Source organism: Nicotiana sylvestris, chromosome 11, assembly GCF_000393655.2.
Source record: "Nicotiana sylvestris chromosome 11, ASM39365v2, whole genome shotgun sequence".
Lineage (NCBI taxonomy): Eukaryota > Viridiplantae > Streptophyta > Magnoliopsida > Solanales > Solanaceae > Nicotiana > Nicotiana sylvestris.
Window position 1 is genome coordinate 91274702 of NC_091067.1, and position 9953 is coordinate 91284654.

Here is a 9953-nt window from a genome sequence, read left to right on the forward strand (position 1 = left end):
ATTATGATTTTTCATCACTTTCACTATATATATATATATATATATATATATATATATATATATATATATATATATATGTACTTCATTAAACCTCTATTGAAAAGATTAGAAAGAGATTTTTCCAAAAGGATTTTACTGAAGTTGGAAGTTTAAAGAAATGATTTGAACGGTATCCTGTTTTGGGAACATGCTGTAATCACTGTGGTGCTATGACGTGGTTTACGTGATTTCTTATTGTTTAGACTGTATTACTTTTATTACTTACTGAGTTTGAGTACTCACATTACTCCCTACACCTTGTGTGCAGATTCAGGTATTTCTGAACCCGGTAGCGGGTATTGATCGCTCAGAGGCAGAGTCATCGGAGTTTAGCAAGGTAGCTGTCTGGCGTTCGTAGCATAGCTTCTCTCCCTCTTGTTTTCATTAGTCTGTATTTAGTACCTTGTCAGACTTTTCGTTGCATTCAGATTTTAGTAGATGCTCATGACTAGTGACACCCCGATGTCGGGCTTGTGTATTTATTCCGCACTATTCTTTTAAATTTACATCATGAGATTATTGATTAATAAATAGTATAAAAATATCTTTTATTGAAAAATAGTTGATTCAGAAGTTGTGTTGGCTGGCCTAGTTTCACGATAGACGCCATCACGGCCGGATCGATTTTGGATCGTGACAAAGATCCAATGTTTCAAATGGAGGCCCTATAGTTTTTAGATTTTTTATTTTGATCTAGAAAAATTTAAGATGAAAATTTAAATAAATAGGTTGAATAATTGGTTTATATAAAGCTATGGCATCTAAAGTTTTGATTTAATTGTATATGAACATGAGTCATGCGTAAATTGTTTAGCGCACAAAGAATTAAATATTTATCTCATATTTCAGGATCTAAAGTTAAGATATTAACATAGTGATGGATTAGGCATTTATGTACTGCTTTAACAAATTTCTTCAGAAGTAAACGTTATAATGATGCCAAGTTTGTAATCAATCACAAAAAGATGATAATAACGAATTAAAAGACAAAAGGGCAAATAGATTATAAACCAGTTTCCTTTATGTTATTACTAGTAAGACATTGCCCGTGCTAAGCACGGCCCAACATACGATTATTCCCATGTTAAGTAACAACTTATTTCATGTGGAAACTTATGTAAGGAGTAGAATGATTCTCTGTTTTGTTTTTCTAATGGTATCCAAAGACAATTAGAAAACATTTACATTGACTTGAAAATACATAGAACTGCAATTAACATGATTATATCCAGCTAAGCACCGTGAAAAGTTTGTATAGAAAGTGTAAAGCTGAAATATAGAAGAATGCAGTGGTTTCATCTCTTAACAAAAAACAGAAACTGATAACTGAAAGCAGCGCCAACAGTTGCAACAACAGTAGTATAGCGTTACGCTTTCCTTCCACGCACATACATCAGATTTTAATCTAGTGATGTTCATGTCTTCTCCAGCAAACAACATGAAAAAAAATTGAGCGGATTTATAATCACAGTCAAAAAGGAAAAGGTGGAAATTCCTACTGTGTCTTTTTCTTATCCACCCCAGCAACTTAAGCATCAGGCAAGAAAGAATTAACTGGGCATTTTTCCATAGATGATTAATAAATCAATTCGTACTTCTATGATAAATGGATCACACATAGTGAGCTGAATAGAAACATAGTAGAAAAGTTCTTTTCCAAGTAGATCTAGGAGAAATAATCAACATAAACTACAAATCATATAACCTTACATATATCAATATAACAGACTAATAAGTCTTCCTTCCATTATCTCATAACCATTCATGTGCAATTAGTTCTTCCTGCATCTCGACATAGACATGTTTGATTTTACAATGTCAAAGCAGGATATCTACATTCCCATATAGGCGTGAAACACCTAAATTCATAATGACCAAACAATTTGTACTCCTTCAAAAGTGTAGGTTTATTATTTGGTCCTATAACATATAGAATGAACAAACAAAATAAACTTTGTATGTTCAATATAAATAACCAAAAATAACTAAATAAGGCAAACCAAAAAAAAAATCACTTAAATCAGTCTTAATAGCAGAAGTGTTCTCATGTGGGAGTTTCTTATTGCCATCTTTAAAAGAGCTCAATTAACGTAGCTACATTCAACCCAAAAAAGTTTATAACTACAGTCTAGGTTCCATGAAAAGTTTGTACAGGAAGCTGAAATATATCTTGTTGTTTCATCACTCCAACAAAGGTAGAAACTATCAACTTACAATAGCAAGAACATTGGCAGTAACGGTTGACTGAAATTGGCACTTCACTTTTGCCGCAGAAATTTAATCTTGAATGATATTTTCCTCCTCTTCAACAAACAATAGAAAATTTAATGGGGTAGTTGCGCGCTTAAAGCCTCAATAGAAAAGTTGGATATTCCCATTCCTGGATGGTTGCAGAGTTTTTGTGTTGTACAGTGAGGAGAAAGTCAAGTCTTTATGGTAACAATAGCGATGAGTTCAGCTAGTGCTCAAGGCAGTATGTCATGTCATTGCTATCCTCATTTGCATATTTCAATGAAAATATTCAGCTTCCCTTACTGCAAGAGTCAAGAATTAAGAATTTTTTCTAACATAATAGAGCACAAAGGCAAGGGAGAGCTGGTTTAGATGCAGTAATCACTATAGAGGTAGAAAAATATTAACAAAATGGTCAAGATCCATGTGAGTTTTAATTACGCAAAAACCATACAATTTGAGAGATAAGAGGAAAGCCCTCTCCTAATATAGTACAATTTGATCACTCACTCTTATTCAATGTCAATTGCTCAGCTTCTTTGTTTAATAAAGGCGCATTCCTCTTGAGTGAGACCATTCCTTTCTCTTAACTCGGGCTGAAAAGGTAGATCAACCCCTAATTTCACCCTTCTTTATTCCAAGCTACTTGCGTCTATTATTTATTATGTCAATTGAGTGAATGCATTGATCAATTTTTTCCTTTTCGTCTATACTCGTCTTTTGACTATAAGTCCATTACAATTATTTTTTAAAAAAAGGAAATAAAGGCAAACATTAATATTTAAGTCACATAGAGTAGTTTTTTATCACATTGTCATAAGAAACATCTGAGCATAAATAGTAGGTATATCAGTAGCATTGAAGAATAGTTATTTGTGGCTTGGCAAGCAAAACATACATAGTAGAAAGAGCAGATATGAATTCCAAAAATGACTTATTGAGCGTGAAGCCATGAACCATCTGTTTATACCTAATGATTCTTCAAGTTAATAATCGCAAGCATTTAGAGTATGGTGGTCAAACATCTTATGACGCTAAGGCGAAACAATGATTACTTTTCTAATTACCAGCATAATTAACTACATGAGACCAAAGACACATTCTACCAACACCATATGCCAAATAAAGGTATTTTCTAAATAGTTTGATCAAGCAGACGTAACAAAGTTACGTAACAGTCGGGGGTAAATCACAATAGCTACAGTCCCAGAATAAGACACTCAGTATGCAAAAGTTCAAAGAGAGTCCCATTATGAGCATATTCAAAATCCATCATTCTGGTAAAGCAACATGGAACTTGCACGAGTCAAATATTTTTATCAAGTTAATTGAAATTCTGAAGCACAACTTTGCCTCCCAATTTCGAATCTCTTAATGGACAACAAAGAGAGGCGGATCCAGGGTTTGAGCACGACGGGGCACCACCGTGCGCTAATCACTAGCGATAAAATTCGACGCACAACTCTTTGAAAACTTAATGATTATAATAACTTATCATCCACGTATAAACAAAAGAAGTTCTAAATAAACAAAAGCACCAAACAAAGAGAGATTTCTTCGCAAAATGGGTGCTACGGGAAGAGAAAATGTATGATTAAACATGTTTCACATTTTAAAATTTCTAGTTTTTTTTTTAAATAAAATAAAGGACCAGTGATCAAAAGGGCGTTCAAACTTTAAAGAAATCAAGATTATCGGTATGTTAATAGTAAAAAAAAAATAAAGAAGAATCTTAAACTCTTAGTTTTCACTGACGAGTCAGAGACAAAGTGATTGATGAAGAAGGTTGCGGCGTCAGAATTTGTATTTTTCTATTTGTGGAGTGATAAGTTGCAATTTGAAACTTTTAATTTTAAGGGATAAATTTGAATTTTGTTTTTTAAATAAGTTGACTGTTATGTATTAGAAGTTAGAACAACAACAACAACAACCCAGTATAATCCCACAAATGGGGTCTGGGGAGGGTAATATGTACGCAAATCTTACCCCTACCCCGAAGGGTAGAGAGGCTGTTTCCAGGAGACCCTCGGCTCAAAAAAACAACAGGATACGATATATTAGTACCATAAAAATGCATAATAAAATAACAACAATATAGGATATATGAAATATAGAATACGAAATACGAAATACGAAATAGATGGCTGGTATAGTAAAAACTAGCAGGTAAAGCCCTGCATCAATAGACGAGCAATGACATTCTTAGTCTAACTCCTAACTGGCTAGTCTCACTCTATTGTGCTGTAGAAATATTCACAATTTTCCCCTAACCTACAACCTTAATGCTCGACCTCCATAATTCCCTGTCAAGGGCCATGTCCTCAGTAATCCTAAGTCGCGTCATGTCCTGTCTGATCACCTCTCCCCAATACTTCTTAGGTCGTCCTCTACCTCTCCGCGTGCCCACTACAGCCAGTCGCTCACACCTCCTCACCGGTGCATCAGTGCTCCTCCTCTGAATGTGCCCGAACCATCTGAGTCTTACTTCCCGCATCTTGTCCTCCATGGGGGCCACACCCACCTTCTCTCGAATATCTTCATTCCTAATCTTATCCATCCTTGTATGCCCGCACATCCACCTCAACATCCTCATCTCTGCTACTTTCATCTTCTGGATGTGTGAGTTCTTTACCGGCCAACATTCAGTTCCATATAACATGGCAGGCCTAACCACTACTCTATAAAACTTACCTTTTAGTAACGGTGGCACTTTCTTGTCATACAAGACTCCCGACGCTAACCTCCACTTCATCCACCCACCCCTATACGGTGTGTGACATCCTCGTCAATCTCCCCGATCCCCTGAATAACCGATCCAAGGTACTTGAAACTACCCCTCTTGGGAATGACTTGAGAGTCAAGCCTCACTTCAACTCCCGCTTCCGTCGGCTCAACTCCAAATTTGCACTCGAGGTATTCCGTCTTCGTCCTGCTCAACTTGAAACCTTTAGACTCAAGAGCATGTCTCCAAATCTCTAGCCTCTCGTTGACGCCGCCTCGTGTCTCGTCAATTAGAATAATGTCATCAGCAAATAGCATGCACCATGGCACCTCCCCTTGAATATGATGAGTCAGTGCATCCATCACCAGGGCAAATAGGAATGGGCTGAGCGCAGACCCTTGGTGCAACCCCGTAATAACTGGAAAGTGTTCAGAGTCGCCTCCTACTGTCCTAACCCGAGTCTTAGCTCCAGCATACATGTCTTTAATCACCCTAATATAGTCAACCGGGACCCCTTTATCCTCTAAGCAGCTCCATAAGACCTCCCTAGGAACCCTATCGTACGCTTTCTCCAGATCAATAAACACCATGTGGAGATCCTTCTTCCTATCCCTGTACTGTTCCACCATCCTCCTAATAAGGTGGATAGCTTCTGTGGTAGATCGCCCCGGCATGAACCCGAACTGGTTGTCTGAAATAGACACCGTCCTTCGCACTCTCATTTCTACCACTCTCTCCCAAACTTTCATGGTATGACTTAGTAATTTGATGCCCCTATAGTTGTTACAGCTCCGGACATCACCTTTGTTCTTATACAACGGAACCATTGTACTCCACCTCCACTCTTCAGGCATCCTATTAGTCTTGAATATAACACTAAACAATCCAGTAAGCCATTCCAAGCCTGCTCTACCCACACACCTCCAAAGTTCAACCGAAATTTCGTCTGGCCCGGTAGCTCTGCCCCTTCTCATCTTACGCATTGCCTCCATGACTTCATCGATCTCAATATCCCTACAATTACTTAATTCATGGGTACTGTCGGCATTCCTCAATTCCCCAAGTATAATATCCTGATCGCCTTCTTCACTTAGAAGTTTATGAAAGTAGGTCTGTCACCTCCTCTTAATCTGGTATTAGAAGTTAGAACTAAACTATAATTGAATTAAAAAAAAACAGAATAAAGAAAAAAAACAATTTGTTATTAAGTATGTTGTATTCAATTAACTAAAAAAATTGAAGATGAGATTCGAACCCGAATCATCCAGCAAACAAGGGAATTGAAGCGCCCAATATAACCACTTCTTCCATCTGCCTTTTAGTGTATGGGGGCATAACTAAAATATTTAAGGGGTCCTATATATATGTACACATATATATAACGTATATATACAAGGTTGTTTCCGAGACTAACGGGGTCCCCTGACCTCTCTACATACAACGTAGGTCTACCTCTGACAACAAAGACAGTTCAGTTCCATAAAGTGTTGATCCTTTATTACACCAATCAGTAAACCTCAAATTATGTCAAAGCCAACACTTTAGAAATGTAATTATCTCATCCACGCAAGAGCAGAAACTTACCAAGCGGGACAACATCAGAAACTGCATTTTTATGACATAAATCAAATTTCTCTTGCAGTTCTGGAGTTTATCCGAATGCAATATCCATAAGTCCTGCACTCATGACATGTTTAGGAATTGTTTTATGCAGAAGAAAGTCGAGTTCATTAAGACATTAATAACACACTTTTACAACTTCAAGTCAAGTACCTAGAATAAGTCAATAATTTATCATTGCCTATAGAAGCAACCTATCAGCCCCTACATAGCAATTACCAATAAGGAAGTTAGGAATGTCATAAATTAGTTCTACATATCTTAATCAATTATGTCGTGTATGAAGTTTTCTAACTCTAATAGGACTGCAAGAAATAGCAATATGTAAGGACATTAGGTCCAGCATGGAAACACAAATAGAAGATAAAAAGTAAATGACACCAACAAACAGTAAATTTAACCTGCTTTTAGGGAGCTTAGATTTCCAATCAAACATTATGTATAGCTTCACATGAGCTAAAAATATAGTTGTGAGGTAGTGTAACAATAAATATGCTCTAATCAGCCAACTGATTCATATAGGTCTTAGAGGCACATCAGCAAACACCTTGAGTGCTTAGTCTACTTCAAATTCCATTAAGCAAACAATAAAAAAAGATTAAATAAGTAGAGTAAAACAAATCGTAATGAGAAAGTATGTCCCAAATCAAGAGAGACAAAAATTCCAGCAGCAATTTTAATTTGATATCTCTGATTTTCGGCAAGACATTTAATTTTGCACTAATTAGTTGGTAGCAAAAGAAAAACTTCATATAATAAAAGTCATAATGCATGTATAAATCAAGTACAATTACTAACATGCACATAAAATTTGTAGCATGGAATTATTCAAAAGAATAGTAAGCTAATATATATTCTCTAAAATTGTCATCACCAACAAGGTAACTTCAACAAATAAAGAAAGATTGCATAAAAAATTCACCCAAACAGAGCTCGTACCAGATACAAAGAGAAAAAAATGAATAAACTTTAAAAGAGTAAAAACCCAATTTCTTATTATCAACAAATTAAAGAAGTATAAGGAAGTACAATAGAAAAAGGAGAGGCAATAGAAGAATGCAACCCCAGCTTCAGCGTTGGAAAAAGAAACCCACGATTCCATGATCCTCACAACCGCAGCTATAACCCCGGTAATACTAACTGTTAGAAGGCTGATAATAAAAGGCAGAAATCGAGAAAGCTGAAGGAATTGTACACGTGTAATAGCGGTAAAAGTACACGCGTCTATTTAATTTCCAAATTAATTAAAAGAATGATGACCATATTACTAATGTACCCATGCTCGGCTGTTCGTACGCCCCCAACTACCATTTCTAAATAATAGTAATACTATAATATATTTGTTGTATAAGATTTAAAACCACATAAAGACAAGCTTTTACGGATCTAAATCACATGTATAGATTTTATATGGGTCAAAATCTGCCCTAAAATATTTAAGATAAGGTATTATTAAAGAAAGAGTTCTCGAGCCGTCATTAGTTGAGGTGAAGCAGGAAGCAGCAAGATTCATAGCCGAGTCGACGAGAGCCGTGGTCGAGGTGTTGATAATGGTCGAAGTCGAGCACCACTAATGAAGTTGTAACGGCTGATTTTCAAAATATGATATGTAAGAGAATATTCTAGTGGATATTCTTTGCACTTGTACTATTAGGGTTTACTAAGAAAATGTCTTATATAAATAGAAAAAGAGGCAATGATATGAGGCATGTGATATTTATTGAAAGAATTACAAGAAAATATACTTGACTTCACACCATAACAAAAAATGGCTCATATTTTTAAGTTTTACCTGACCTAGCCCATATTGTACATATTTTGAAAGCACTAACAAATTCAAATCTATTTTCTTACAACCATTGCTTCTAAAAGCTATGGAGTTAAATCTATGTTTTCACAACCATTGCTTTCACGCTATTTTCTTCTCACATCTTCTACATATACTTCAAGGGGTCGTCCGCCATTACTGCTTCTTCCCTGTGTCACCTGGTTGCAATGTAAGAAAATTGAAGATTCAACATTCCACCATTGAAGGTCATTCAAAGCTTTGCTTTCAAAAATAAATTTTTTTGAGTTTTTAGTTGTTTGGATTGGGTGTTGGTCCAATTGATTGAAAATATCAAAAGGAGTTCAAAATTTAAATTTGAAGTGATTTGGAGTAGATTTGAGTTAGATTTCAGAAAAAACGCAAGGAAGAAGACGAAGTCAGCTTTTTGTATAATTATATATAATCTTGTATAATAGTGTATATGAGTGTATAAACACATCTTATACACTATTATACACCTTTATACAAGCTCTGTAGACGAACTTCTTCCACGATTTTCAGTTGCAATTCTTGTTCAAAATCAATCCAAATCTCCATTATATTAAATGACTCCAAATTTTATATGCAAGCTCGTTATACTATTTCTAACAATTCTAGATAATACTCACTCCAAATTTATCACAAAACTAAATTCGGAATCTAAACCCACATATTTAAGCTTGTTAAAAATCTAATTTTCACCATCCAAATGGATTTGGTTTGTTGAACAAATATATTTGAGTTATAGCTACTGATTCAAAAACTAACTTAAAAGCTTGAGCAATTTTTTTAAAAAAATTAAATAGTAATTTTGAGAACCTATTGGAGTTGGATGTTGAATCTTAGCCTATTATTTTTAGGCTAGTTAGTTGTAAATTGAAATATGTGCTATAAAATTGAAAAGTAGGGATCCCAGTTGTTCTTATGTGAAAATTTCCCATATTTATTTGTAAAAACGGTTTTTGACAAAAGATTCTCTCACTCTTACTAACAGCTTGTTTGGATGGTTGTTATGTATCATTTCATAATGTATCGTATAGTATAGTATTGTATTGTATTATACTGTATCGTTGTGATGTATACAATATTTGGATAGATTGTATTGTTTGTCGTCGTTTCATGATGTCATGCACCAATAATATGAATAATAAACTTACAATAATATAAAGAAAAAGTAAGGTACGAGGTAATATTATTATATAAAAGATAGGATAAAGCATAAAATAAGATTATTTAATAATAAAAAAGGCAAGATGAGAGAAAAAAAATAAGAAAACGACGCGACCACACCAAGTCGGTCGTTCCATAAAGTGGCACTTTTCATCGTTACGTAACAACAGATTTAAACGATAGGATACAATAAAATTTAAGTAGCAATCAAAAGAAATATTGTATTTAAAGTAACAATACGATACAGCACAACACGTAACGGCCATCCAAACAAGTTGTAAGATACGAACACTACCTTTTTACCAAGATTCTTGTCTATATTATTCCATACTTTTCTGTCAGATCCGAGAATAATTCGAATAT

At 35.0% G+C, this 9953-nt stretch overlaps 1 long non-coding RNA gene across 2 annotated transcripts; it reads right to left on the reverse strand.

The window, feature by feature from the left end:
* Positions 1-2332: 2332 nt before the first annotated feature.
* Positions 2333-7772, reverse strand: LOC104237439 (uncharacterized). 2 transcript variants are annotated; one of them, XR_011403351.1, is made up of 3 exons: positions 6767-7772; positions 6578-6670; positions 2333-2573 (listed from the first exon to the last, which is right to left on the reverse strand). It is a non-coding gene; the product is annotated as an uncharacterized lncRNA (long non-coding RNA). The 2 variants fall into 2 exon arrangements; XR_011403350.1 differs by having other exon boundaries at positions 6578-7772.
* Positions 7773-9953: the final 2181 nt, after the last annotated feature.